Here is a 24,360-nt window from a genome sequence, read left to right as displayed (position 1 = left end):
AATTTCCTGAACTATACTATTGTGGGGGTTGTCTCTTCTTTTACACACTACTCCTATATACTAATCTTTAATCCAACCCTACCTTAGAACCTGACCTTCCACAGCCTCACAGCTTTCTAGATCCAACTATCAATCCTCTCGTCCCCAATAAGAGTTTTACCCTCTTTCCATCCTTTCTAAAATGTGGATAGTGGGGTGGAGGATCACAGTTAATACCATAAGGAGCCAAAGGATAACCCATCTCTTCTCTACTGGCTGCTACTGTAAATACCATAGAATACTGTCTTGCTGTCTTAAACCATTTTGCCTCACTCCTCCAACTGATCACAAAAATACAGTAGGGGGAAGCTGTGAACACCAGGATACATGAAGGAGATTGCACCACTGAATCCCACAAGTATTCTACCACGAAAGTTCACACCATAATTGCAGGGAACCAGAACAGATCAATTTAAGAAACAGAGGCTAACAAGAAGAAACCCATGAGCAATGAGAAAACAAACAACCCCCAATTGAAGGGAAATGAGGAAGCCTCAGGAAAAATGCTAAATGAAATAGAGGCAACTCAACTATCAGATTGTGAGTTCAAAACAATGATTATCAGGAAGTTCAATGAACTCACAATAATCTATCAGAAATTAGAGGGAAACTACAACAATCTCACTGCAAACTATATAAACATAAAAAAGGAAATAGAAACTCTCAACAAAGGCCAAAAGGAAATGAAGAATACAATTTCTGAACTGAAGAACATGGTAGAAGAAATGAAAAGCAGGATCGATGAAGCAGAAGATTGGATTAGCCAGCTAGAGGACAAAGAAGAAAAAAACATCCAGAAAGAGCAAGAAAAGGAAAAGAGGCTCAGAAAGAATGAACAGGGATTAAGAGAAATGCAAGACAATATGACACGTAATAATATCCGTATAATAGGGATATCAGAATGAGAAGAAGAAGAACAAGGGATCAAAACCTAGTAGAAAAAGTAAAGAAGGAGAACTTCCCTAATTTGATGAGAGAAAAAGTCACATAAATCCAGGAAACACAGAGAGTCCCAATCAAGAGGAACCCAAAGAGGCCCACCTCAAGACACATCATAATTAAAATGGCAAAATTGCAAGACAAAGAGAGAATATTAAAGACAGCAAGGGAAAAACAGGAAGTAACATACAAGAGAGCCCCAATAAGGCGAATAGCTGACTTCTCAGTGGAAACACTTCAAGACATAAGAGAATGGCAAGAAATACTCCAGGTAATGAGAACCAGAGGTCTGCAACCAAGGCTACTTTATCCAGCAAGGCTCTCAATCAAGATAGAGGGCCCAATAAGAAGCTTCCCAGAGAAAGGAAGTCTAAAAGAATACACCTCCACCAAACCAGCTCTGCAAGAGATTCTAAAGAGGCTGCTTTAAGGAAGGGAAAGAACAGAGAAAGAGAGAGAGGAACACATGTACACAAAAGACAATGAATAAGTACCTATCAATAATAACCTTATATGTAAATGGATTAAATGCTCCAATCAAAAGACATAGAATAGCTGAATGGATAAGAAAAAATGACACACATATAATGCTGTCTTCAAGAGATCCACCTCAGGACAAAAGACCTACACAGGCTGAAAGTGAAGGGCTGGAAACAAATCTTCCAAGCAAATGGACAGGAAAAAAAAGCCGGGGTAGCAATACTCACATCAGACAAAATAGACTTCCAAAAAAGGTCCATAAAGAGAGACCCAGAAGGTCATTTCATAATACTCAAGGGAAGAATCCTCCAAGAATACATAAATATTGTAAATATATATGCACTCAACATAGGAGCACCCAAATACATAAAGAAAATCTTAGAGGACTTCAAGAAAGATATGGACAGCAACACAATTATAATGGGAGATGTTAACACCCCACTATCAAAAATGGACAGATCTTCCAAACAAAATATCAACAAAGCTATTGTGGCATTGAACAATACCCTAGATGAAATGGAATTTACTGATCTATACAGAGCCATCCATCCAAAAGAAGCTAAATACACATTCTTTTCAAATGTACACGGAACATTTTCAAAGATAGGCCACATGATAGGACACAAAACAAGCCTCAACAATTTCAAGAAAATTGAAATCATACCACGCATTTTCTCAGATCACAAGAGACTGAAGCTAGAAACCAACCCCAAGGGAAAAAAACCCAAAACACTCAAAATCATGGAGATTAAATAGCATGCTATTAAACAATGAATGGGTCTAGAATGATATTGGGGAAGAAATCAAAAGTTTCTGGAAACAAATGAAAATGAACTCACAACAACCCAAAACTTATGGGACACAGCCAAGGCAGTCCTGAGAGGGAAGTTCATAGCGATATAGGCCCACCTAAAAAGGTTAGAAACATTTCAAACAAACAACCTAACCCTGTGTCTACAAGAACTCGAGGAACAACAACAAACACAGCCCAGAGCAAGCAGAAGGAAGGAAATGACCAAGATCAGAGCAGAATTAAATGACATAGAAACTAAAAGCACAATTCTAAGGATCAATGAATCCAAGAGCTGATTCTTTGAAAAGATAAACAAAATCGACAAGCCTTAAGCAGACTCATCAGGAAAAAAAGAGAAGACCCAAATAAACAAATTCAGAAATCAAAGAGGAGAGATCACAACAGATACCACAGAAATACAAAGCATTGTAAGAAATTACTACAAAGAACTGTATGCCAAGAAATTTGCAAACCTAGGTAACATGGACAAATTTCTAGAAAAATATAATCTTCCAAAACTCAATGAAAAAGAAGCAGAAAGCCTGAACAGACCAATAACAGCGAAAGAAATTGAAGCAGTAATCAAAAAAACTCCCAACACACAAAAGCCCTGGACCAGATGGTTTCACAGGAGAATTCTACAAAGCATTTAAGGAAGAGCTAACCCCTATCCTTCACAAACTATTCCAAAAATCCAAAAAAGATGGGAGTCTCCCAAACTCTTTTTATGAGGCCAACACCATCCTAATTCCAAAACCAGATAAAGACACAACAAAGAAAGAAAACTTCAGGCCAATATCACTGATGAATATTGACGCTAAAATCCTCAACAAAATACTGGCAAACCGCATCCAACAATACATTAAAAAGATCATACACCATGACCAAATGGGATTCATTCCAGGAATGCGAGGATGGTTCAATATTCACAAATCAGTAAATGTACTACATCACATAAACAAAAGCAAAGACAAAAACCGCATGATCATATCAATTGATGCAGAAAAAGCATTTGATAAGGTACAGCACCCATTCATGATATAAACACTCGGCAAAGTGGGAATAGAGGGAACATTCCTCAACATAATAAAGGTCATATATGAGGGACCTACAGCCAACATCATTTTCAATGGGCAAAAATTAAAATCTTTTCCACTAAGATCAGGAACAAGACAAGGCTGTCCACTTTCACCGCTTCTATTCAATATAGTACTGGAAGTTTTAGCCACAGCTATCAGACAAGAAAAAGAAATAAAAGCTATCCAAATCGGAAAGGAGGAAACAAAACTGTCACTGTTTGCAGATGACATGATAGTATACATAGAAAATCCTATAACTCCACCAAAAAACTGCTTAACCTAATAAATGAATTTGGCAAGGCAGCGGGATACAATGTCAATATCCAGAAATCAAAGGCATTTCTGTACACCAACAATGAAAAAACAGAAGAAGAGATCAAACAAAAAATCCCATTTGAAATAGCAAAAAGAAAAATAAAATATCTAGGAAATAACCTAACCAAAGAGGTAAAAGACCTGTATTCAGAAAACTACATAACACTCAGGAAAGAAATCAAGGAAGACACAAACAAATGGAAACATATACCGTGTTCATGGATTGGAAGAATTAATATCATCAAAATGTTCATACTACCCAAAGCCATTTACACATTCAATGCAATACCTATTAAAGTACCAATGGCTTATTTCACAGACATAGAACAAACACTTCAAAAATTTATATGGAATCATAAACCACCCCAAATAGCTGCTGCAATTTTGAGAAAGAAGAGTAAAATAGGAGGGATCACAATACCCGACACTAAACTATACTACAAGGCCACTGTAATCAAAACAGCCTGGTACTGGCATAAAAACAGGCACATAGACCAATGGAACAGAACAGAGAGCCCAGAAATAAACCCAAGTCTCTATGGTCAATTAATATTTGACAAAGTAGGAAGCAACATAAAATGGAGTAAAAATAGCCTCTTCAACAAAAGGTGCTGGGAGAACTGGACAGCCACGTGCAAAAAAATGAACCTTGAACACCAACTTACACCATATACAAAAATAAATTCAAGGTGGATAAAAGACTGAAATATAAAACATGACATCATTAAAGTCCTAGAGGAGAACGTAGGTAGGAAAATCTCAGATATTTCACAAAGAAATTTTTGTACTGACTTGTCCCCTAGAGCAAGGTACATAAAGGAAAGAATAAACAAATGGGACCTCATCAAAATTAAAAGCCTTTGCACAGCTAAAGAAAACAGTATCAAAATTAAAAGAGAACCAACTGTATGGGAAAACATATTTGCCAATGATATCTCAGACAAGGGTTTAATCTCCAAAATATATAAAGAACTTACACGGGTGCACTCTAAGAAGACAAGGAATCCAATTAAAAAGTGGGCAAAGGACTTGAACAGACACTTCTCCAAGGAGGACATACAGAAGATCCAAAGACATATGAAACAATGTTCAATATCGCTAGCTATCAGATAGATGCAAATTAAAACCACAATGAGATACCACTTCACACCAATCAGAATGGCCATCATAAACAAAGCAACAAACAACAAGTTTTGGAGAGGTTGTGGAGAAAAGGGTTCCCTAGTGCACTGTTGGTGGGACTGCAGACTGGTACAACCACTATGGAAAGCAGTATGGAACTTCCTCAGAAAACTAAAAATGGATCTGCCTTTTGACCCTGCGATTCCACTGCTGGGACTCTATCCTAAGAACACTAAAACACCAATCCAAAGGAACCTGTGCATCCCAATGTTCATAGCAGCACAATTTACAATAAGTAGATGCTGGAAGCAATCAAGATGCCCATCAGTAAATGAATGGATCAAAAAACTATGGTACATTTACACAATGGAATTCTATGCAGCAGAAAGAAAGAAGGAGCTCCTACCCTTTGCAACAGCGTGGATGGAGCTGGGAAACATTATGCTAAGCGAAGCAAGCCAGGCAGTGAAAGACAAATACCATATGATCTCACCTTTAACAGGAACCTAAACAACAAAACAAAGAAACAAGCAAAATATAACCAAAGACACTGAAATAGAGGACAGGCTGACAGGGACCACAGGGGAGAGTAGAGGGAATTTCAGGGGACATTGGGAAGGGTTCACGGGAACAAATTTAAAGGACACATGGTCAAAAACTAGGGGGAGGGTGGTAATGGGAGGGAAGTGGGGAGGGGTGGGAGGGGGGCTCGACTGGGAGTAAAAAGGAGAAAACTGTATTTGAACAATGATTAAAATAAAATTAAAAAAAAGAAAAAGAAAAAATATGTGGGGGTTGCAGCAGCAGGAGAAACTCAGCCTCACAGGACAGTTTGTTGGAGAAATCCGCAGAGTTCTACAATGTACCAAACCCACCCACTTTGGGATCAACACCAGAAGGGCCCAACTTGCTTGTGGGTAGTGGGGGAAGTGACTGAAAGCAGAGCCAGCACTGAGCAAGCAGCATTATTCCCTCTCAGACCCCTCCCCCAGATACAGTTTGACAAAAAAGCCACATGGGTGCCCTGCCCTAATAGAATACCTAAGGCTCTGCCCCTTACAACATAACAGGAGCACTGGACAAAAAATATGAACCAAATGTAAGAACAGATCCAAGCTCCAAATATAGAACAAAGCAATGAAGAGATAGCCAATCTATCAGAGGCATAGTTCAAAACACTGGTAATCAGGATTCTCACAGAAATGGTTGAGTATGGTCACAAAATAGAGGAAAAAGTGAAGGCTATGGAAGTGAAATAAAGGAAAATGTACAGGGAACCAACAGTGAAGAAAAGGAAACCAGGACTCAAATAAATGATTTGGAATAAAAGGAAGAAATAAACATCCAACTGAAACAGAAAGAAGAAGCAAGAATTCAAAAAAAAATGAAGAGAGTCTTAGGAACCTCTGGGACAACTTTAAATGGTCCAATATCCGAATTATAGGGGTGCCAGAAGGAGAAGAACAAAAGCAAGAAATTGAAAGTTTATTTGAACAAATAATAAAGGAAAAGGCCCCCAATCTGGCAAAGGAAATAGACTTTTAGGAGTCCAGCAAGCCCAGAGAGTCCCAAAGAAGTTGGACCCAAGAAAGCACACACAAAGGCACATCATCATTAAGTTACCCAAGATTAAAGATAGAGAATCTTAAAAGCAGCAAGAGAAAAGGAGAGAGTTACCTACAAAAAAGTTCCCATAAGACTACCAGATGATTTCTCAAAAGAAACCTTACAGGCAAGAAGAGGCTGGGAAGAAGTATTCAAAATCATGAAAGTCAAGAACCTGTATCCAAGATTACTGTTACCTAGCAAAACTATCATTTAGAATGGAGGGGCAGATAAAGTGCTGCCCAGATAAGGTCAAGTTAAAGGAGGTCATCATCTCCAAGCCCTTATTATATTAAATGTTAGAGGGATTTATCAGAGAAAAAGAAAATAAAAAACTATAAACAGTAAAATGACAACAAACTCACAACTATCAACAACTGAACCTAAAAACACAAAGGCAAAATCAAAACAAACTAAGCAAACAACCAGAACAGGAACAGAATCATAGAAGTGGAGATCCCATGGAGGGTTATGACCAGGGAGAGGGTAGGGGGAGAATAAGGGAAAAGTTGAAAGGAATAAGAAGCATAAGTGGTAGGCATAAAAATAGACAGGTGGAGGTTAAGAATAGTATAGGAAATGGAGAAGCCAAAGAACTTATATGTACAACCATGGACATGAACTAAGGTGGGAGGAATGCTGGTGGGGGGCGGGAATGCTGTGAGGAGGGCAATAAATAGGAGAGAAAAATGGGACAACTGTAATAGCATAATCAATAAAATGTATTTTTAAAAGATATGTATACCCAAAAGTAAGATTGCTGGATGATATGGTAACTCTATTTGTAATTTTTGGAGGAAACTCCATACTGTTTTTCATAGTGACTGAACCATTCTTCTTACATTCTCGCCAACAACATGCAAGTGTTCCAGTTTCTCCACAACCCTGTCAGCACCAGTTATTCCTTCCTTCCTCCCTCCTTCCCTCCCTCCCTCCCTCCCTCCCTCTTTCCCTCCCTCTTTCCCTTCCGTCCTTCCTTCTGTTCTTTTTTTCTTTCTCTCTTTTGATAGCAGCCACCCTAGTAGATGTAAAATAATATCTCATTTGGCTTATATTTGCATTTCCCTAATGATTAGTGATGTAGAGCACCTTTTCATATGCCTGTTGACTAGTTTTACATCTTTTTTGGAGAAATGTCTATTCAAGTCCTTTGCCCATTTTTTGAATCAGGTTGTTTGGTTTTTTGTTGTTGAGTTGTAGGAGTTCTTTATGTACTCTAGATATTAACCCCTTATCAGATTACGATTTCCAAATATTTTCTCCAAATTTCATGTTTTCTTTTTATTCTGTTGTTTCGTCTGCTGCACAGAAGTTTTAAAGTTTTATATATTCACAATTATCTATTTTTTTCTTTTGTTGCCTATGCTTTTGGCATCATATCAAGAAATCATTACCAAATACAATATCATAATGTTTGACATTGTGTTTTCTTCTAAAAGTTTTATAGCTTCAGGTTTCACTTTTAGGTCTTTAATCCATTTTGAGTTAATTGTTGTATATGTTGTAAGTTGAGGGCTTAAACTTCATTCTTTTGCATGTGGATATTCAATTTTTCCAGCAGCATTTATTGAAGAGACTAACCTTTTCCCATTGTGGTATCTTGGAACCCATATTGCTGATAATTTGACCATACATGTGAGAGTTTATTTTTGGTTTCTGTAATCTGTTACAGTAACCAGTAACATATTGTTTTGATTACTGTAGCTTTATAGTATGTTTTTAAAATCAGAACATGTAAGACCTACAGCTTTGTTTTTCTTTGTCAAGATTTTTTGGCTAGTTGGGGTGCTTTGAGATTCCATATGAATTTTAGGATGGATTTTTGATGTCTGCAAAATTGCCACTGGCTTTTTGATAGGAGTACATAAAGAACTCCTTCAGATCTAGTTAGTTTGTTGATTTGAGATCTTTCTTCCTTTTTAATATAGGTGTTTTCCATTTTAAAACTTCTGTCTGGAATGTTTTTCTGCATCCCATAAATTTTGGTATATTTGTGTTTTGTTTTCTTTTGTCTCAGGATATTTTCTAACTTCCCTTGTGATTTACTCTGTGACTCATTGGTTCAAGAGCTAACTTTCTAGTTTTGGTAGGAAAAGTTTTTATCTAAAGAGGCTGAAGACCACATGCAAAGTAGGCAGGGCTCTCATGCACAGCATGGACTTGGAAGGCCCATATTATGAGATTCCCACAGTCTGGAGAAGAATCATCATGGACCACCAGCTGTGGAAATGATGAGGCTTGTTGCGTGTCTTGATTACTATCTCTACTTGAGGCTGTGGCTGTGTTTTTGGTTCTGTCCAGACAGAACTTTGGTTTGTGGTACAGTGACTATCCCCAAAGCATAATACAACTATGTCTTATTCTCATGCTCAGAGAGAACCAGCCACAGGCAGAGAGACAGTCTAACTGCCACTGTAGTACAAAAGCAAACACAGACAAAACATGAATTAATGAGCTTGACTGTGTTCCAATAAAACTTAATTTACAAAAACAAGAAGGCAGCTGGATTTTTACCTGGAGACCAGAGTTTACAGACCCCTACAAAATTAAAGGAGGTAACTAAAGCAGGAAATTGATCAGATTTTTGTTCTAGAAAGACTACTCTGAGCAATGTAGAGAAAAGAGTTTGTGTCTTCATATCCTTTTCCTTGGAGTAGCTGAAAGAGATTTGCACCATGGTAAGCCAATGGGCCTTGGGTTTTGAAGATGAGAATAGTGAGTCTGGAAACTTCCACACAATCTCTCACCCTTTTCCTGTCCCTAATTCTACTCACCTTTCTGATGCTATTTGTCCTTTGTATTCTATCTGTCCCCATTTTGACTATAGAGTTGCCAGATTTAGCAAATAAAAATACGGGACACTCAGTTAAATTTGAATTTCAGAAAAACAATACATTTTAGTTTAAGTATGTCTGATGTAATATTTGGGACATGCTTGTACTAAAAATGTATTTGCTGTTTACCTGAAATTCAAATTTAACTATATTTTATCTGGCAATGCTACTAAGGAGTGAGTCCCTTTAGTCTGAGTTCCTCGGAATCCTAAGGAAACACAATACAAGAGAGATCCGGGTGGCCTGATGTCTAGATTGGGTTGTAACTGATGGGCATGTAGGAATGGGGAGACAGTAGAGTGAGGCCTAGTAAAGCTGAATAGCAAGGTATATTTTCACAAGGCCAGAGGCAGAAGGAAAGGGGATGTTGGTAAGAGGTTGCTGAGAGGCCTGAGGAATGTGGGCTAGGCCAGGAAGTGAAGCAAGGGTAGGTGTGATGGCTTTTATAATCCCTTGCATTTGAATAGAGCTTTACAACTTAACAAAAGTTGTTTTCATTGACTCACAGGAACCTGGTAGGGAGGGAACAAGAGTATTAGTAGTCACTGATCTCATGTAAAAGTGGAAAGACCAAAGTCTCACTGTAGGTCAGGCAAATTCCCTTAGATAACCAAAGCTAATGGTCCTTCAGAGACTCAAATAAGGCCTTTTGAACAAATTTCACTTCCCCATCTTCTGAAAATCTGTTCTATGGCTAAAGAAGTTAATGATAGTAAGAGGAAGCAATGCCAGCATCAGCAGCCAGGTCCTGTTCTAAGTGCTTTGTATATTTAACTCACTTTTTTCTCACAGTATTCTGTTGAGGTAAATACTGTTATGACTCCTCTTTAGCCACCACAGAGAAACTGAGCAACTAGTTCAAGATGAGAATGAGAATCCAGATCCAGTCATTCAAGTTCAAGAGCTGAACTGCCTGATAAAGACTTGCTCCTTCACCAAACTTTAGTCAAGCTCCTGAGTCCTCTTCCCAACTAAGCCTTAACCTTGCTTCCTCTTCATCTTTGCTGAGTCCAGTTGTGAGAAGAATCTTGCTGAGTCAATTTAGAGGAAATCCCCTACTTTTGATGATGATCAAACTTCTCATCCCCAACCCTTGTTATCTCATCATCCTGGCCTGTCTTAAATAATAATCCTGTTAAGTCACTTTAGCAAAAATTCCCCTACCCTTAACTTTTTCTCTTAGCACGTTTCCATTCACTGACCTCTTCAGAGTGCTCACTGGTTGTAAATTCCCAACTGTCTTTGCTGTGTTGGGAGTTGAGTCCCATCTCTCATCCCTATTGTTATAGCACTGACACCTTTTGCAACAGTCCTGAATTAAATCCTCTTTACCATTTTAACAAGCATCAGAAGAAATTTTTCATTAACATGCCCAGCCACTGGGATATGCTGCTTCTTCAGGACAGAGGGTGGAAGGTGTGAGAAATTAGAGGTGTGAGGAAGGAAACCACAAGTGAGCACAAACTAAGGTGGAGATAAGCTGAGTGATAGACTATGTCCTTCTTCCCAGACTCCTCTCCCCTTTCATGCCTTTGCACAAGCTGTCACCGAAATGGCGCTACTGCTATTCCCCACACCTCCTCACCTCAAACTCCTATTCACCCTTCATCACCTATTCAGATGTCACCAGGTATAGGTGACCTACACTTTCCTAGATAGTGTTTAGACTCCTTTCCCTGAGTGGCAGGGAAATGTGGCAGACTTCTCTCTTAATGCCTGTGTTAAAGGACTGCATTGCCATCATTTACAAGTCTGTCTTCATTAACAGATTGTGTACTCTCCCTGGCTGATGTGACTCAGTGGATTGAGTGATGGCCTGTAAACCAAAGGGTCTCAGGATCCATTCCCAGTCAGGGCACATGCCTGGGTTGTAGACCAGGGCCCCAGTGGGGGGCACTCAGGAGGCAACCACACATTGCTGTTTCTCTCCCTCTCTTTTCCTCTCTCTAAAAACAAATAAATAAAATTGATTGTGTATTCTTCTGCATGAGGGTCATGCCACCTTCAGCCCTAAATTCAAGACTTAAATCAACATCTAATTCTCAGTGGCTTATACAATAGAAGCTTATTGTGAATTTCGGAGGACAGTTCCTGACCTGCAGGAGGGTATCCATGTGGTCATTTAAACACCTTAGCTCCTTTTATCTTATAGTTCCACCTTCCCTTGGACCTTGAAGTTCTCTACATTCAGCGGGAAAAGGGGGATGAAGGGACTACCTGTGGAAGCTTTTGATGAACCAGGTTGGAAGTAGCACTCTTCACTTCTACTCATGTTCCGTTGGCCACAACTCAGGGAAACTGGGAACTGTTGTCTCATTGTATGGCCTAGAAAAAAGGAAATGGACCACAAACTGCCTGGTTTGAATTACAGTTCTATCACTTACTAGTTGTATGGCCTTGGACAAGACTCTGGATTTTTAAAAGCCACAGTTTCTCATCTGTATAAATGAGAATAATACCTATCTAATGGGCTTGATATAGGGAATAAATGAGTTAATATATGTAAAATACATCTAGTATCTAATAGAAACCCTTATGCACACTGTCCCCACTTATCTCCTGCTTCTCTCACTACTCAAGCCACCAGAACTCTTTGCTCTTTCTGGAAAGTATTCAACGTGCTCAGGACCTTTGATTTGCAGTCTCTCTACCCTGAAGGCTCTTTTCCAGGTTTCTGCAGGAATTCCTTCAAAACTCTTTCAGATGTCATCTGCCCTGACTACACAATCAAAAATTACAAACAGCCCGACTCCAATAGTTCCCGTTCTTCTTCCTTACTTTATTTTTTCCATATCTTCTATTACCATCCAATTTGCCATGTTTTTAACTTAGTTTTCATCTGTCTTCCCCAAGGGGCCTTAAGCTCCACAGGGATGGGATTTTTGCCTATTTCCTTCACTTATGTATTTCCAAAACCTACAATAGTGTGTGACACAAACTGGGTGCTCAATAACTTTAGGCAGCACATCAGCATATTAACAAATGAATGAATGGTGATTCTACAGAGGTGAGACTGTTTGATGATGTGACTGCCGTCCACCCTGCAAGCTGTACCTGAGCCCAAACAGAGACAACTTACTGTAAACCCTCTTACAGTCTGTCTGATCATGAATCAATTTTCATTCTAACAACAAAAAAATCAGCACTGCTCCCCTGCCTCCTGGTAGTAGCTGTATCTGGAAAATGTTTCATTTGTCCTGTTCTGGTCAAGCATGTTAAAGTAATTTTCCACATCTGGTAGCATTCAGATACTACTACCTGTGACTCTTCCCCCTCCCCACTTTACCCTGTATAATTCTTTGGCAGCTGCTATATAGCATCAGAATCCATTTCATCTTGCAGCTGCCCAAATTATGTCTTGTATGTAAATGTCCCCTCATAAACTCTATTGGTCACCACCAGACTGGAGTGGTCAGACTTTTTCTTTGGTCTTTCCCTGCTTTGTACTTGTGGATGGAGAATTTCAGTCTTAGGGCTTTTTCCCTGGGTCTGCGTGTACAAACAATTCTCCAATGACACTCTGATATCTCTGGCCTTACTAAATGTCTTTTGGAATTGTGGTGGCTATTATTTCTGGATTGTCAGACATACAATTCATCCATTAAGTATGTGCAACGTGCAAACACTCTGTTGGAGACATACAGCACAATACAAAACAAGAGAACCTCTTGTCTCAGCTGTGGTTTGACCAGAATTATATGAAATTGGAACAGTCTCAGAAAGTCCAGAAAGTGTGAATTTGCAGAAGAGCAACAAATATAAAGTCCCATTGCATCTTGATAACCAGGGACCGATACAATGATCTATTCAGAATGTTAAATTTGGCATATTCAGAGTCAAGAAACATCCTGAGATGATAGTTAAAGTTCACACTGTGTTAAAATGAACATCAGTTAATTTAATAACCAGGTATTAAAAAAACTGAAAAAACGTTGCCTTTTTTCTTTTTTAACAGCAGTGAATTCCTTCCAGTGTCAGTGTGAATTTTTGCAACTGTGTCTTGTTAGCACTTTCCTGTCAACTTTTTCTGATTGTGTCAGTCTGAGGGAAGAAAGCAATGTGGAAATCAGTTTTTCATGTGTTGCATCAACTTCAACAGCACTCTTTTCCTCAAAGAGTTATGTCCTTCTCTTGCTTAAAGTGGCACTAATAGAATAGGTGATGTGTCATGTATTACTTCCCCACCCAGGGGCTAATTCTATTTTTTACTCCAAATTGAGTGTATTTTAATAGACACTTTACAGAGTGTGTTTTCACAGGCTGTGAAAATACTGAAACTGGTTTAGTTGGTCTGGGTGGAGATTGAACTTTCTACCCATTATTTGGTTGAACTCATTTGTGCAATAACTGAATCCTTCCACAAAATAAAACAAGCATTCAAGTGTCTCACTACAGCTCACAGTGATTAAGGACAGGGTCCTGAAGATTTTTTTTCAGAAGAAAAATTCTTGTCAGTAACCCTCCACCCACCACTCAACCCCACCCTTCACAGCCTAGGTGGGGTTCCTGTGTTTTATTCTCTGAAAACAATCCTTTACAATGTTGAGCATTTGTGATTGTATCTTTCAGCTCAAGAAGGAACTGGATCTCATTCAGTACAGTATCCCAAATGCCTGTCACAGTTCAGTGATCCATAAATATATGTATTGACAACCAACTAACTGACAACCTTTTCCCTGTGATTAACCTATGGGGAACTGAAAAAGAGCATCAAATTTAATTGATCACTTGAATCCCCTCTTAACTCTACCTTTCCTACTTTTGTGACTCTGGGAAAGTCCATCAGACTTTCTGAGTTTCTACTTCCTCATCTGCAAAATAAGGATGATAATAATATCCTCCTCCTTCAGAGGAGCAAATGTGATTATGGTCTTGGAAGTGCTTAGTGAATATTCAAAGCACATTAGCCAGAGTCAGTTAAGTGATGAAACATTGATGGATGCAAGAATAAAAGAATTTTATGGTGTCAGAAAACTAAAAACAAAACTACCTTTTGACCCAGCAATTCCACTACTGGGATTATATCCTAAGAACCCTGAAACACCAATCCTAAAGAACCTATGCACCTCAATATTCATAGCAGCACAATTTGCACTAGCCAAGTGCTAGAAGCAACCTAGAAGTGCCCATCAGTAAATGAATGGATCAAAAAACTATGGTACATTTATACAATGGAATACTATGCAGCAGCAAGAAAGAAGGAGCCCCTACCCTTAGCGACAGCATGGGTGGAACTGAAGAGTATTATGCTAAGTGAAATAAACCAGGTGGCAAAAGATAAACACCGTATGATCTCACCTATAAGCAGAACCTAATCAACCAAACAAACAAGCAAGCATAATACAACCAGAGACATTGACATAGAGAACAATCTGACAGTAATCAGAAAGGAAGAGGGAGAGGGATAATAGGGGATAATGGAGAAAGGCCATCAAGGAACATATATGAAGGACACACAAAGCCAAAGGGCATGGGTTTGAAGGTGGGAGGTAGGGATGGTTGGGGAAAGAGGGTGTGGTGGGGTGAAAATGGAGACAGTTGTACTTAAACAACAATTAAAAAAAAAAGAACTTTATGGTGGAAAATAAGATGAGTAATGTAATAATGGAGGATGTGGTCACCAATATCTTTGTTACCTGTAGTCAGTTTATTTGAGGCAAAAAAGATATATAAGCATGGGGGAACTTGTGGAAGTGGCAGCAAATGAATACATTTACCATCTGCCTTACCTTCTCCATACTATGTGACTGCAAGGTCCCTGAGATCGGGGATCGCGGATTATTCATCATTGAATGCCAAATCCTAGGTCAGGGTTGGGGCAGGGCATATTCAAAGGGCATATTACCTGACCTAACTTATCTACATTTCCTCCAGGTGTTGAATTCACCCCTTCCTTTATGCATAGGCCTGTGACTAATGCCTGGGAATTAAATTGCTTTACCTGTATTCAAATTCTGCCTACCTTTTAGTGTTTATGAATCCACCCCTAAGTTTTGTTTCCTCCTGGCATAGGATCATATCTAATCACTAATTCTGTGGATTAGTCAAATGACACCATGTTCTGACTTCTCAGGGTTGTGTCAAGGACACCCACCCAGACAGAACTAGAAACTGACCCAACAATAATACTTACCTGGCAGGGGAGATACCATGATCATGAAACTGACCCAATAAAAAAATTTACCATGGAATGGGGATTGCTAAGGGTGCAGAGAGGGAGAGGAGAGTAGAGGGGAGAGAAATGGTGATTGAAGGACTTGACTTTGGATGGTGAATACATAATACAGTACACAGATGATGTGTTTTGGAATTGTATACCTTAAACCCATATAATTTTATTAACCAGTGTCACCTCAATAAATTCAATAAAAAGGGATAAAATAAGAAATACCGAGCACTTCCGGCCAAGATGGAGGCCTAGGCAGGCACATTGTGCCTCCTCACACAACCAAAATAAGGACAACAAAAATTTAGAAACACAAAAACAACCAGAACTGACATAAAATTGAACTGTACAGAAGTCCAACAACCAAGGAGTTAAAATAGACACATTCATCCAGACCAGTAGGATGGGCAGAGTCAGGCAGCTGGGTGGAGAGGGGTTGTGTCAAAAAAAAAAAAGTGGTGGCTTGCAGACTCCGGGCATGCAAGGCAGCAGCTGATAGACTCTGGGCGCACAAGACAGCAGCAGGCAGACCCTGGGCACACAGGTAGTGTCTGGCAGACCCCAGGCGCAGGGTGGCAGCAGGCAGACCCAGCAAGGCGTGCTAGGCAGGTGGCTGACCAGGCAGTCACACATTCATGCGCAGATAAACCAGGCAAAACGGGGGAGTGAGACAGACTGCACAACCCAGGGCTCCAGCTCAGGGAAAATAAAGCCTCACAACACTGATTGAAAATGCCTGTGGGGGTTGAGGTGCCAGAAGAGACTCCCAGCCTCACAGGAGAGTTCATTGGAGAGACCTACAGAGTCCCAGAACATACACAAGCCCACCCACACAGAAATCAGCACCATAAGGGCCCAGTTTGCTTAGGGAAAGGGGCAGAAGGGACTAAAATCTGACAGAGTGGAGCAAGCACCATTGCTCCCTTTCTGACCCCTGTCCCATGTACAGTGTCAAAACCCAGCCACACGGGTTACCCCACCCTGGTGGACACCTAAGGCTCCACCCCTCACTACATAACAGGCATAACCAGACAAAAAAAAAAAAAAAAAACCCCAAAAACCCAGAATAACAGGTCAAAGCTCCAGGGCAGATACAAATAAGCAACGAAGAGATGGCCAACCTATCAGATGCACAGTTCAAAGCACTGGTGATCAGGGTGCTCACAGAATTGGTTGAATTTGGTCACAAATTAGATGAAAATGAAGGCTACACTAAGTGAAATGAAGGAAAATGCACAGGGAACCAATAGTGATGGGAACAAAACTGGGACTCAGATCAATGGAGTAGAGCAGAAGGAAGAAACAAACAACCAAACAGAAAAGAATGAAGAAACAAGAATTCAAAAAAATGAGGAGAGGCTTAGGAACCTCCAGGACATCTTTAAACATTAAAACATCTGAATTATAGGGGTACCAGTAGGGGAAGAGGAAGAGCAACAAGTGGAAATGTTATTTGGACAAATAATAAAGGAGAACTTCCCCAGTCTGACAAAGGAAATAGACTTCCAGGAAGTCTGGGAAGCTCAGAGAGTCCCAAAGAAGTTGAACCCAAGGAGGAACACACCAAGGCACATCATAATTACATTAGCCAAGATTAAAATGAAGGAGAGAATCCTAGAAGCAGCAAGAGAAAAGGAGGCAGTTACCTACAAAGGAGTTCCCATCAGACTGTCAGCTGATTTCTCAAAAGAGACCTTGCAGGCAAGAAGGGGCTGGAAAGAAGTATTCCAAGTCATGAAAGGCAAGGACCTACATCCAAGACTGCTCTATCCAGCAAACCTTTCGTTTAGGATGGAAGGGCAGATAAAGTGCTTGTCAGATAAGGTCAAGTTAAAGGAGTTCATCATCACCAAGCCCTTATTATATGAAATGTTAAAGGGACTTATCTAAGAAAAAGAAGATAAAAAACATGTATAGTAAAATGACAGCAAACTTACAGTTATTAACACCCACACCTAAAACAAAAACAAAAACAAAGTAAGGAAACAACTAGAACAGGAACAGAACCACAGAAATAGAGATCACATGAAGGGTTAGCAAGAGGGGAGTGGGAGGAGGTGAGACGGGAGAAAGGTACAGAGAATAAGTAGAATAAATGATAGGTAGAAAATAGATGGAGGGAGGGTAAGAATAGTATGGGAAATGTCGAAGCTGAAGAACTTATGACACATGGAGATGAACTAAAGTTGGGGAATGTGGGTGGGAGAGGGTGGGTTTGGGGAGTGTGGGGTGGAGGGGACTGAAGGGGGGGAAATGCGACAACTGTAATAGCATAATCAATAAAATATATTTAAAAATACTGATAAAACCCACTGCTGTTCACCAGGAGCTACTGGCTAGACACTCTTGCCCTTGTGTCTCCCTGACAGAGCAGGTGTATGTTGTTGGCCCCAGGCACTCACCACCTGCCATGGTACCTGGCTCAAACCTTACTCCTGGTGCTCAAATCCTCGCCACTTTCAGAAAGGCTGAGACAACAGAGAGAGAGCATGGGAACACTGTGTAACCCAGAGTCATGTAAGCAGTTCTTCCACTCTTTGTCACCCAGCTCAAGTGTGTTAACCTACCACTATCAGAAATCCCCTGATTTCTTTCCCCTTGATTGAATAAAATGTTTATGTCATGACTGAAAAAAAAGAAGTTACTATGAGGGTGGTGGCCAGGGTCTGGGAGGAAGAAAACATTGGGAGTTGTTGTTTAATGGGTATAAAGTTTTAGTTTTGCAAGATGAAAAAGTTCTGGAGATTGCACAAAATGTGAATATATTTAACACTACTGTACTGTGCCCTTAAAAATAGGTAAGAAAGCCCAGGCCTGGTGGCTCAGTTCATTGGAACATCATCCCATGGGTGACTCAGGTGGTTAGTGTCATTCCATACACCTAAAGGTTATGGGTTCAATTCCAGTCATGTTACATACCTGGGTTTCGGGTCTAATCCCCAGTGGGGGCACCCATGGGAGGCAACCCATCAATGTCTGTCTCTCTCTCTTTCCCCCCTCCACTCATCTCTCTCTTTAAAATCAATAAAAACATAATCCTCAGGTGGGGATTTAAAAAAATGGGTAAGACAGCTTTTCCACCTGCTCCTCCCTCCCCCAAATGCCTCTCTGGCTGCATCTGCACCAAGCTCACTCTGAGCTCCAGGCTCCTGCTAACCAGTGCTTCTGTCATCTCCCTCCAGCTGCTGTCAGGATCATCTATCAGGACCTTATCAGCCATGACAATATGATCTCCTATATCTCAAGATACGGATGATTACAGTCAGTGTGTGCCTGGAGGGGAGGGGAAGAGGGTCAGTGGACAGAGAATAACATTGATGACTTGGTCATTGGTGGCAATGTCTCCACTGAAGTTCCTGAGGGCAAAGTTTCCAAAAGCACAGCCATCACTGGTGTCAATATTGTCATGAACCATCATTTGCAGGAAACAAGCTTCACAAGAAAAGCCTATAAGAAGTACATCAAAGATGACATGAATTAGTCAAAGTGAAACTTGAAGAAGAGAGACCCGCAAGAGCAAAGCCTTTTATGACAGGGGCTACAGAACAAACTGAGCGTATCCTTGTTAATTTCAAAACTCCCAGTTCTTGATTGATGAAAACCTGAATCCAGATGGAATGCTTGCTCTGTGGGAGTACTGTGAGGATGTTGCAACCCCACATATGATTCTCTTTAAGGATGGTTTAAAGAGGGAAAAGAGTTAAGAATCTGGAATTTGGGTCTGTCACCTGTCATCATAACTGGTTGCTGCTTTTCAGCCACACACCAGGACTAGGACAAATGGGACTGATGTTATCTTAAGCTCTTCATTTATTTTGACATTGATTTATTTGGGGTGGAGGCATTGTTTTTAACAAAAAGATGTCATGTATGCTGTCTAAAATTAAAATGCATTTAAACTACAAAAAATGGGTAAGAGTAAATTTTATGTTGTGTGCCCTTTATAATAATTTAAACACTGTAACCATCGGACATCTCTACCATACACTGAAGAAAGAAAGTAAGAATCCCCATGGGATAAAAACATTGCATTTCATTTTATGACAGATTATATAAAAGCCTGGAGGTGTTCTTAGCAACTCCAGAATTCTTAAGCACTGATCTGTAGGAAATAGGAGTGAAGTGTCATCTAAATATTTCATATTGCCTGATTGAAAAATGAACTTAGCGAATGGGTGTCTGCACTGTGAAATAGTATGTGAAAGCTATTAAATCCACAAAATACATGGACCCAAATAAATTCTGACACTTTCTACAGAGGCAAATTAAAGTAATTGAAGTGAGATTTGTTCCAGCACTTGAAGGGTTTTTTCCCCCAGCTTTACTGAGATGTAATAGACATATAACATTGCCTAGGTTTAAGGTGTACAACCTATTGATTTGATACACTTAATGTTGTATTGATAAATTGATTACCACCTCCATCACTGTTTTGTTGTCGCTATTGTTGTTAGAATATTTAGGATCTACTGTCTTAGCAACTTCCAAGGATATATTATACTGCAGTATTATTAACAGTGCTTTGGTTTGAACAAAAGTTTAGCAATTAGAGATTTCTCTAGCAACAACTACAGACCCGTGGGGGAGGATATACCCCTTTGATTTTTGGCTCCTAGGTTCTGTAGCTCCAAGTTATTTTGCTGAATTCACATGCCCTTTGTCTTTTTGCTTAACAGGGCAAGGTTGCCTAGAGTTACATGCCTAACAGAAATAGAGAGGTTTTCAATATTCACATTTACCTTCTTTAGAAACCCAGATACTAATTTTATCCAACAGTTTGTCACTTGTCATATTTAAATCACTGCTTAAATGACAGCAACATTCTAATCACAGCAAAGTACAGTTAATCTGTACTTATTCAATCTGTTCATTTATTCAATGAACGTTTCTGGAGACACAGAAATGTGCCTGTTACTGCACTCCCAGCAGGAAGTAAAATGGATGTGGAGCCCACTCCCTTGAAGTGCTCTGAAAGTAGAGACATGGTATGGATCAAATCATCAGAGTAGCACATGTGGACCTGCAATGACAGTCTGTGACAGGGGCACTGGGCCATGGGGAAATCAGGGAAGGCCAGTTGGGCCTGAGATCTGAAGGCTGAGTAGATGCTTATGGACTAAGTGAAGAGGTGAGGCCAAAACCCCAATGTTCAGTCTCAGACAGCTTCATCTTCTCCAGCATCCTTGATCTGCAGAGTGCTTATAGGTTTACAACCACTTCCATTATACCTCACATTATGGTGATGCTCTGTAGGGGGAGAAACAGGCATTACTAGCCCTCTGTGTAATTGAGGGTACAAGGTTCAGAGTCATTAAATGGCAAACCCACTGGACTGACTTCAGACCTCCAATTTTAAGTCTTTAAAATATCATTCCCTTTTCCTTAGTGACTCATTTCCTTGCTCATGACCCCAACAGAAAACTCTTAGACTCACCTCTCAGGGCCCACCTTCAATTCATAGTCATGTTTCACATTAGCTGCTGGATACATCCCAATAATGTCACCTTAATAAAATAAAACCATTTTTGCTTTTAAAGTTTCTTGCATTAATTCTAATAATACTGTTCTGCCAAAATCTCAGATTACTGTAGTTTAAGTTTCCAATTATCTGAGAAGGCAAGTCTCCTCTTGTTTGTATTTCTCATAGTTTTCTTAACCTAATATTGGACATTTATTTTCCCCAATGAACTGTATGATTATTTTGTCTAATTGAAAGTGGGGTGGGAATCTTGTTTTCATTCTAATGGAAACTATATGAAATCAGAAGGAGGAAGAAGATGGCATCGGAGTAAGAAGGAGCAGATTCAGCTTCCCTCTGCTCAGGGGAGAAAATCCTGACCGATCTATGGAGTAGAGAAGCAAGCAACCAACATACTTCAGCATATGTGAAAATAAGGGACCAAGGATTGTGGCGGAACCAAAAAACCAGACCCTAAGAAGAGTGCTGCAACAAGACAAAAAAGAATAGGTGGAGGCGGTGAACACCAGGATACCTACTGGAAGAGGAAACCCAACAAAGGAACCACTAGCAGATAACAACAGAAGAAGGTGAAGGAGGGAATGGTAACCACACAAACCTCAATCCAGGACCTATCTGGAAATACAACTAAACAGTAGAGACACTACCCAAAACAAACAACTGAACAAGAGCAAGAGAGAATTCTTTAAACCTATACACACAGAAGAAGCAGCTTCAACACAACCTGCCCTCACCAGCAAAACAAAATACAAAAGGTGGTGGACAGAGGGACCCTCATTTAACCAGTTGGTGGGAAGGAACCACCAAAGAAAGACCCAACAACAATCAAAACCCAAAGGCAAACACAAAGCCAACTGAAATGACAGCCCAAGACCAGAGAGCTTGGGAGATCAAGGAAACTGCACCATTGAAACTCATTGCTATTCTACTAAAGATGTTCACACCACAAACCCAGGGAGCCAGAACAGATCAATTTAAGAAACTGAGGCTAACAAGAAGAGTCTCACAAATAATGGGAAGACAAAGAAACAATCCCCAAATGAAAGGAAAGGAGGAACCTCAGAAGGAATGCTAAATGAAATAGAGGCAATTCAACTATCAGATATTGAGTTCAAAGCAATGATCATCAGGAAGCTCAATGAGCTCACAATGAGCTACTAGAAACTACAGGGAAGCTGCAATGAACTCCCTGAACACTACATCAACATTAAAAAGGAAATAGAAACTCTCAACAAGGTCCAAGAGGAAATGAAGAATACAATTTCTGAACTGAAGAGCACGGTAGAAGGAATGAAAAGCAGGATCGATGAAGCAGAAGATTGGATCAGCAAGCTAGAGGACAAAGTAGAAAAAAACACCCAGAAAGAGCAAGAAAAGGAAGAGAGGCTCAGAAAGAATGAACAGGGATTAAGAGAAATGCAACACAATATGAAACGTAATAATATCCATATAATAGGGATACCAGAAGGAGAAGAAGAAGAGCAAGAGATAGAAAACCTATTTGAAAAAGTAATGATGGAAAACTTCCCTAATTTGATGAGAGAAAAAGTCACATAAATCCAGGAAACACAGAGAGTCCCAATCAAGAGGAACCCAAAGAGGCCCACCTCAAGACACATCATAATTAAAATGGCAAAATTGCAAGACAAAGAGAGAATATTTAAGACAGCAAGGGAAAAACAGGAAGTAACATACAAGGGAGCCCCATTAAGGCTAATAGCTGACTTCTCAATGGAAACACTCCAAGCTAGAAGAGAATGGCAAGAAATATTCCAAGTAATGAGAACCAGAGGTCTGCAACCAAGGCTACTTTATCCAGCAAGGCTCTCAATCCAGATAGAAGGCCAAATAAGAAACTTCTAAAAAAAAAAAAAAGAAGAAGAAGCTTCTCAGACAAAAGTCTAAAAAACTACACCTCCACCAAACCAGCTCTGCAGGAGATGCTAGAGGGACTGCTTTAAGAAAAGAAAGGAAAAGAGAGAGAGAGGGGGGAACACACGTACATAAAAGACAATGAATAAGTACCTATCAATAATAACCTTAAATGTAAATGGATTAAATGCTCCAAGCAAAAGACATAGAATAGCTGATTGGATAAGAAAACATGACCCACACATATGCTGCCTACAAGAGACCCACCTCAGGATAAAAGACCTACACAGGCTGAAAGTGAAGGGCTGGAAACAAATCTTCCAAGCAAATGGACAGGAAAAAAAAGCCGGGGTAGCAATACTCACATCAGACAAAATAGACTTCCAAAAAAGGTCCATAAAGAGAGACCCAGAAGGTCATTTCATAATACTCAAGGGAAGAATCCTCCAAGAATACATAAATATTGTAAATATATATGCACTCAACATAGGAGCACCCAAATACATAAAGAAAATCTTAGAGGACTTCAAGAAAGATATGGACAGCAACACAATTATAATGGGAGATGTTAACACCCCACTATCAAAAATGGACAGATCTTCCAAACAAAATATCAACAAAGCTATTGTGGCATTGAACAATACCCTAGATGAAATGGAATTTACTGATCTATACAGAGCCATCCATCCAAAAGAAGCTAAATACACATTCTTTTCAAATGTACACGGAACATTTTCAAAGATAGGCCACATGATAGGACACAAAACAAGCCTCAACAATTTCAAGAAAATTGAAATCATACCACGCATTTTCTCAGATCACAAGAGACTGAAGCTAGAAACCAACCCCAAGGGAAAAAAACCCAAAACACTCAAAATCATGGAGATTAAATAGCATGCTATTAAACAATGAATGGGTCTAGAATGATATTGGGGAAGAAATCAAAAGTTTCTGGAAACAAATGAAAATGAACTCACAACAACCCAAAACTTATGGGACACAGCCAAGGCAGTCCTGAGAGGGAAGTTCATAGCGATATAGGCCCACCTAAAAAGGTTAGAAACATTTCAAACAAACAACCTAACCCTGTGTCTACAAGAACTCGAGGAACAACAACAAACACAGCCCAGAGCAAGCAGAAGGAAGGAAATGACCAAGATCAGAGCAGAATTAAATGACATAGAAACTAAAAGCACAATTCTAAGGATCAATGAATCCAAGAGCTGATTCTTTGAAAAGATAAACAAAATCGACAAGCCTTAAGCAGACTCATCAGGAAAAAAAGAGAGAAGACCCAAATAAACAAATTCAGAAATCAAAGAGGAGAGATCACAACAGATACCACAGAAATACAAAGCATTGTAAGAAATTACTACAAAGAACTGTATGCCAAGAAATTTGCAAACCTAGGTAACATGGACAAATTTCTAGAAAAATATAATCTTCCAAAACTCAATGAAAAAGAAGCAGAAAGCCTGAACAGACCAATAACAGCGAAAGAAATTGAAGCAGTAATCAAAAAACTCCCAACACACAAAAGCCCTGGACCAGATGGTTTCACAGGAGAATTCTACAAAGCATTTAAGGAAGAGCTAACCCCTATCCTTCACAAACTATTCCAAAAATCCAAAAAGATG

The 24,360-nt window shown here is 39.7% G+C and overlaps 1 pseudogene; it reads left to right on the top strand.

Moving 5' to 3' along the window:
• The first annotated feature begins 10,758 nt into the window (after positions 1–10,758).
• Positions 10,759–19,076, top strand: LOC123806721 (annotated as a pseudogene).
• The last annotated feature ends 5,284 nt before the right edge of the window (positions 19,077–24,360 follow it).

This window comes from Phyllostomus hastatus, unplaced genomic scaffold (genome assembly GCF_019186645.2).
Source record: "Phyllostomus hastatus isolate PE091 unplaced genomic scaffold, TTU_PhHast_1.1 phas_scaffold_39, whole genome shotgun sequence".
Lineage (NCBI taxonomy): Eukaryota > Metazoa > Chordata > Mammalia > Chiroptera > Phyllostomidae > Phyllostomus > Phyllostomus hastatus.
This window is presented reverse-complemented; position numbering and strand designations above follow the sequence as displayed.